General features: G+C 45.1%; 1 pseudogene across 1 annotated transcript; it reads left to right on the forward strand.

Moving 5' to 3' along the window:
* Window positions 1-3,801: 3,801 nt before the first annotated feature.
* LOC116561463 lies at window positions 3,802-5,460 on the forward strand (annotated as a pseudogene). Its single transcript, XR_004273440.1, has one exon. The product of XR_004273440.1 is annotated as a keratin, type II cytoskeletal 8 pseudogene (transcript).
* Window positions 5,461-7,395: the final 1,935 nt, after the last annotated feature.

A 7,395-nucleotide genomic window follows, 5' to 3' on the forward strand; every position in this document is an offset into this window, starting at 1 on the left:
CCACTACACTCTAGCCTGGGTGACAGAGCAAGACTCCATCTCAAAAAAAAAAAAAAAAAAATAAGTAAGTAAATAATAATAAAATGCTCAGCTTGAAAAGGGGGATAAGAGTGGATAAATACAAACAGAGGCAAAGGAGGAATTGCCCCACTTATGAAACAGGCTGAAAAACAACAACAAAATACATAAATAAGCAAAACCAAAAACCCAGAATCCTGTCTCTCTGTGTGGAGCTGTGACTCCAGGAAGATGAGAGGGTAATGGCAAAGCTATGTGACAAGTAACTGAACTGAACTGGCCCTTGGCTTAGTGACCGGATGTGTGATATCCCAAATATCAGCATGGAGCAGGAGACCCCAAACACCAGGCTGGAGAATGTCAGCAAAGGACCAGAAGACAGGAGGAATGAAAACAATGAGTCATCCTGCAAATTATACAAACTCCCAGCCATATGAATGGACCCCTCCTCTCAGCTAAGGGCATTCCAGAGTTAACCTGACAAACTAATTCAGGCCATGCTGGAAAAGGGGTTTGGGGATACCTCATTATACCCCTCAAGCATTAATAATATCAACATAGACCTTAAGTCTGATAAGAAACATTTACAATCTATTCTCTCTGAAGCCTGCTACTTGGAGGCTTCATCTGCATTATAAAACCCAGAGCTCCACAATATCTTATCATAACCCAGACATTCCTTTCTAGGGATAGCTCTTTCGACCAACTGCCAATCAGAATTTTTAAATCCATCTACGATCTGGAAGGCCTTCCCACCACTCCAAGTAGCCCCGCCTTTCCTCCCTTCCAGATAGAACCAATGCACATCCTACATGTATTGTGCGATGTATTATGTCTCCCTAAAATGTATAAAAGCAAGCCATACCCTTACAACCTTGGGCACATGTCTCCAGGACCTCCTGAGGCTGTGTCTTGGGAGTGTCCTTAACCTTAGCAAAATAAACTTTCTAAATGGATTGAGATCGCTGTCTGATAACTTTGTTTCGCAACAGGGAGCCTAACAATGGGGAGATCATACAGTCTTACCTGAATTCTGCCCGCCCCATCATCAAGCTTACCTGATCATTATGAAGCCTGGGACCATCAGATGCTGTGTGCCTCCTGATTCAATGCAAGGTGACGCACACAGCATCATTCTTGGAGTATTTCTGTAAAAAACGCTTAGCTAGAATGTAATCAAGTCTCTACAGCTAATTTCTCTTACAAGAAATGTAGGAGAAATCAAGGTAAATGGTGCCACAAAGCAGCAAACCAGAATATGGGACACTCAACTCCAGAATACGGTACATTTCATATTATGGAACAGCTTACCTGACTTTTCTAAAAGAAAATAATGGAGTGGGGTAAAAGAAAGGCAACAGCGGCTGGACGCAATGGCTCATGGTTTGGGAGGCCGAGGTGGGCGGATCACTTGAGGCCAGGAGTTCGAGACCAGCCTGGCTAACATGACGAAACCCTGTGTCTACTAAAAAAAAAAAAAATTAGCTGGGTGTGGTGGTGCACACCTGTAATCCCAACTCAGGAGGATGAGGCAGGAGACTCGCTTGAAGTGAGCCAAAATCACACCACTACACTCCAGCTTGGGTGACAGAGCACGACTCTGTCCAAAAGAAAAAAAAAAGCAGCAGCTTTATTTCAAAAGAAACTTAAGAGGCATAACAGGTAATCTATGGATCTCATTTGGATCCCAATTCTAACAAATCAACTATAACCAACAAATAAAAACGAACAAGAAAATCAGCAAAAACCTACCATTTTAAAAACAACTGGGGAAGTTGACTATGGTCTACAAAATAAATAATACCAATAAAATATTGTTAATTTTGTTAGATATGATCATGATATTATAGCTATCTAAGAAAATAATGCATATACTTTTAGGGACAGTTAATTGAGATTCTTAAGCAAAGAAAAAGAGGGAAAGAATAGATGAGACAAATAGGCAAAACTTGGATTTTGTTAAACCTTGATATGGGAATAGAGAGGTTCATTGTACCATCCACTATGCAATTGGCATAATGATTTTATTCTAGGTGAATTTTCTTTTATGTAAAAGTCTTTAAAAGATGAAAATTAGGATGAGGAATTATTGTTTGAAATCTACAAAGATTAAAAAGCATAACTCTAAATGTAAGGCATGATTTTGGACTGGATCCCAGACTGGAAAAAAATGTTATAAAGGATATTTTGCAAAAATATCCTTTGAGTAAAGTCTATAGATTAGGCAATAGTATTATTGTATTAATGGTGAATATCCTAATTTTGGTAGTTGCCCTATGGTTTTGCTCTTAAGGAATAACACTGATTTATTTACAGCTAAAGATATATGTGCAACTTACTCTCAAATGATTAGGAAAAAAATCATGAGTGTATATATATGGAGAGAGAGAAAGCAACTGTGGTAAAATGTTAACAACTGGTGAATCTGAGTGAAGGGTAAAGAAGAGTCCCTTTTGCCGGACGCGGTGGCTCACGCCTGTAATCCCAGCACTTTGGGAGGCTGAGGCGGGTGGATCACTAGGTCAAGAGATCGAGACCATCCTGGTCAACATGGTGAAACCCCGTCTCTACTAAAAATACAAAAATTAGCTGGGCGTGGTGGTGCGTGCCTGTAATCCCAGCTACTCAGGAGGCTGAGGCAGGAGAATTGCCTGAACCCAGGAGGCGGAGGTTGCGGTGAGCCGAGATCGGCGCCATTGCACTCCAGCCTGGGTAACAAGAGCAAAACTCCATCTCAAAAAAAAAAAAAAAAGAAGAGTCCCTTTTATCACTCTTGCAAATTTACTGTAATTTTGAAATTACTTCAAAATAAGTTAAAAAACAGTAATGACAAAAATTAATTTGAAGGGATCATATTCTCTTCAAAAAGGCCACTAAATTATGAAAAGAAAACAAAAATATTACACAAGTCAAGACAGAAAAATTATAAAAAAGAACCAATAAGCGACCTTGGAATTGTAAAACATAATTATTAAAATATAAAACAATACCTGAGAAAACTGGTTGACTGGACAGAGACAGAATTAACAATTTGAAAGAGAGTACTGAGAATTCAAACATAATTTAACACAGAGATAAAGAATATGAGAGACCAGGTAAGACAAATGAAGGATATGAAGCCTTCAACAGGCCAGGCAGGTGGCTCACACCTATAATCCCAGCACTTTAGGAGGCCAAGACGGGCAGATTGCTTGAGCCCAGGAGTTCAAGACCAGCCTGGGAAATATGGTAAAACCCTGTCTCTACAAAAAATGCAAAAAGTTAGCCGGGCATGGTGGCGCGTACCTGTAGTCCCAACTACTTGGGAGTCTGAAGTGGGAGGGTCATCTGAGTCTGGGAGGTTGAGGCTGCAGTGAGCAGAGAATTGTACCACTGCACTTCAGTGTGGGTGACACAGTGAGACCTTGTTTCAAAAAAAAAAAATGCTGGAGGTGGTGGCTCACACCTGTAATCCCAGCACTTTGGGAGGCCAAGGCAGGCGGATCACGAGGTCAGGAGATCAACCACCCTGGCTAATACAGTGAAACCCCATCTCCACTAGAACTACAAAAATTTAGCAGGGCATAGTGGCACATGCCTGCAGTCCCAGCTACTCAGGAGGATGAGGCAGATAATTCCTTGAACCTGGGAGGCAGAGGTTGCAATGAGCCAAGATTGCGCCACTGCACTCCAGCCTGGCAACAGAGTGAGACTCCATCTCGAAAAAAAAAAAGAAAAGAGGATCCAAGCAGCAGCTTCTCCGCTCCTTCTGGAATCTCTCCTTGGTTCAGCCCGCCTGCTTCCACTCCTGCCGCCACCATGTCCATCAGGGTGACCCAGAAGTCCTACAGGGTGTCCACCACTGGCCCCGGGGCCTTCAGCAGCCGCTCCTTCACGAGTGGGCCCAGTGCCCGCTCGAGCTCCTCGAGCTTCTCCCGCGTGAGCAGCGCTGGCCTCCGCAGTGGCCTGGGTGCAGGCTATGCGGGGGCCAGCGGCATAGGCCCGGGAGGCATCACCGCCGTCACCATCAACCAGAGCCTGCTGAACCCCATTAAGCTGGACATGGACCCCAACATCCAGGCCGTGCGTACCCAGGAGAAGGAGCAGATCAAGACCCTCAACAACAAGTTTGCTTCCTTCATCGACAAGGTGTGGTTCCTGGAGCAGCAGAACAAGATGCTGGAGACCAAGTGGAGCCTCCTGCAGCAGCAGAAAACGGCTCGGAGCAACATGGACAACATGTTTGAGAGCTACATCAACAGCCTGAGGCGGCAGCTGGAGACTCTGGGCCAGGAGAAGCTGAAGCTGGAGGCGGAGCTTGGCAACATGCAGGGGCTGGTGGAGGACTTCAAGAACAAGTATGAGGAAGAGATCAATAAGCGTACAGAGATGGAGAATGAATTTGTCCTCATCAAGAAGGATGTGGATGAAGCTTACATGAACAAGGTAGAGCTGGAGTCTCGCCTGGAAGGACTGACTGACGAGATCAACTTCCTCAGGCAGCTGTATGAAGAGGAGATCCGGGAGCTGCAGTCCCAGATCTCCGACACCTCTGTGGTGCTGTCCATGGACAACAGCCGCTCCTTGGACATGGACAGCATCATCGCTGAGGTCAAGGCGCAGTACGAGGAGATCGCCAACCGCAGCCGCGCTGAGGCGGAGAGCGTATACCAGATCAAGTATGAGGAGCTGCAGAAGCTGGCTGGGAAGCACGGGGATGACCTGCGGCGTACGAAGACTGAGATCTCCGAGATGAACCGGAACATCAGCCGGCTCCAGGCCGAGATTGAGGGCCTCAAAGGCCAGAGGGCTTCCCTGGAGGCCGCCATTATAGATGCTGAGCATCGCGGGGAGCAGGCACTCAAGGATGCTCGTGCCAAGCAGCAGCAGCTGGAGGAAGCCCTGCAGAAGGCCAAGCAGGACATGGCACGGCAGCTGCGTGACTACCAGGAGCTGATGAACGTCAAACTGGCCCTGGACATCGAGATCGCCACCTACCGCAAGCTACTGGAGGGCGAGGAGAGCCGGCTGGAGTCTGGGATGCAGAACATGAGTATCCACACGAAGACCACCAGCGGCTATGCAGGTGGTCTGAGCTCTGCCTATGGGGGCCTCACAAGCCCCGGCCTCAGCTACGGCCTGGGCTCCAGCTTTGGCTCTGGCGCGGGCTCCACCTTCAGCCGCACCAGCTCCACCAAGGCCGTGGTTGTGAAGAAGATTGAGACCCGCGATGGGAGGCTGGTGTCTGAGTCCTCTGACGTCCTGCCCAAGTGAACAGCTGCAACAGCCCCTCCCAGCCTGCCCCTCCTGAGGCTGCCCCAGAGCCCGGGAGGGAGGTTGCTGTACAGGGGAGCACAGGGAATGGGAGACCCATCCGACGCTCAGCCCTAGCCCTCAGCCCACCCTCGGGGAGTTTACTGCCTGGGGACCCCCCTTGCCCATGCCTCCAGCTGCAAAACAATTCAATTGGCTTTTTTTTTTTTTTTTGTCCAAAATAAAATCTCAGCTAGCTCAAAAAAAAAAAAAAAGAAAAAAAGAAAAGAGAAGTTTCAATAAAAACCCAATTGTAAGATGACAGCAAGAATAAAAAAAAGTGTTAATTTAAAAAAATATGAATTATAAAAGAAATTTTTGGCTGGATATGGTGGCACATGCCTATAATCCCAGCACTTTGGGAGGCTGAAGCAGGAGGATTGCTTGAGCTCAGGCATTCCAGACCAGTCTGGACAACATGGTGGAACCCTATCTCTACTAAATAAATAAATAATAAAAGAAATTTTTATAAGAAATAAACAATGGTAATTCCAAAACAAAATAAGCAGCATCCAAAAACCTAAGCATCAGCTCAAAAGTTTACTCCTAGTAGTGGGATGGATAAATTAAATACACAGCTCAACACACCAAATGAAACTGCATAATATGGCCAGGCATGGTGGCTCAAGGCTGTAATCCCCGCACTTTGGGAGGCCAAGGTGGGTGGATCACGAGGTCAAGAGATCAAGACCATCCTGGCCAACATGGTGAAACCCCGTCTCTACTAAAAATACAAAAATTAGCTGGGCATGGTGGCATGCGCCTGTAGTCCCAGCTACTCGGGAGGCTGAGGCAGGAGAATTGCTTGAACCGAGGAGGCGGAGGTTGCAGTGAGCCGAGATTGTGCCACTGCACTCCAGCCTGGCGCCTGATGACAGAGTGAGACTCTATCTCAAAAAGAAAAAAAAGAAAAGAAACCGCATAATATTAAGAACAAAGAGAAAATTCTTGGCCGGGCACCTATAGTCCCAGCTACTCAGGAGGCTGAGGCAGGAGAATCGCTTGAACCTGGGCGAGGTTGCAGTGAGCTGAGATCACGCCACTGCACTACAGCATGAGACTCTGTCTCAAACAAACAAACAAACAAAAACAAAGAGAAATTCTAAGAGTTAGAGAGAGAGACTTATCTACAAGGTAACCACAAATTCAACTTAACAAAAGAAGTTTCATCAGCAATAGTCGATGACAGAAGACAATGAAACATCTTCAAAGTGCTCAGGAACATTGCTGCCAGTCTGTTAATCTCAACTAAGTTAACCGATCATCAAGAATAAGATTAAAATAAAGATATTTGTAGACGTATACAGAATAAGTGAGGCTACCTAGTACTTATGCAAGACAGCACCTCATCTACCTACCCTGACTGAAAGTACTGTTAACATAGCTAATATTAATAATATGGTGAAATCATTCGTTCCTCTCAGCAGCATTGTCTTCAGCAGGCCTCACTGCCAGCAATCACTCCTGTTCCCCAGCCCTGTGTGGCTTCCATAATTTTTGTCAATTTCTTCTTAATTCTATAATATTCTTAGTTTCTGTTGTTGAAAATCTTTCACAATATAAAAGTAATGGTACAGCTGAAAGACATTGGAAGTGAAAAAGATAAAAAGGGAAGGGAAGGCTAAAAATTCTAATTTACTTATCTTACATAATAGGAGTCAGGAAACACTCTAAGGTCAATGCAAGAAGAAATGAATAGTTTAAAAATGTGCAGTGAGTCAAGATCACCCCACTGCATACTCTGCATGGGTGGCAGGGCAAACCGTGTCTCAAAAAAAAAAATAAAAATAAAAATAAAAAAAAGCCAGTCTATGGCTCACACCTATAATCCCAACATTTTGGAAGACTGAAGAGGACAGATCATTTGAGTTCAAAATTTTGAGACCAGTCTGGGCAACAATGCAAAACCTAATCTCTACTAAAAATGCAAAAATTAGCTGGGTATGGTGGCACACACCTGCAGTCCCAGATACTCAGGATGCTGATGTGGAAGGATCAACAGAGGCCAGGTCAAGGCTGCAGTGAGCTGTGATCACACTGGGCGTGAAGTGAGACCCTACCTCAAAAAAAAAAAAAAAAAAAAAA

The sequence above is a fragment of the Sapajus apella genome, unplaced genomic scaffold (genome assembly GCF_009761245.1).
Source record: "Sapajus apella isolate SASKATOON/1434 unplaced genomic scaffold, GSC_monkey_1.0 scaffold29, whole genome shotgun sequence".
Classification (NCBI taxonomy): domain Eukaryota; kingdom Metazoa; phylum Chordata; class Mammalia; order Primates; family Cebidae; genus Sapajus; species Sapajus apella.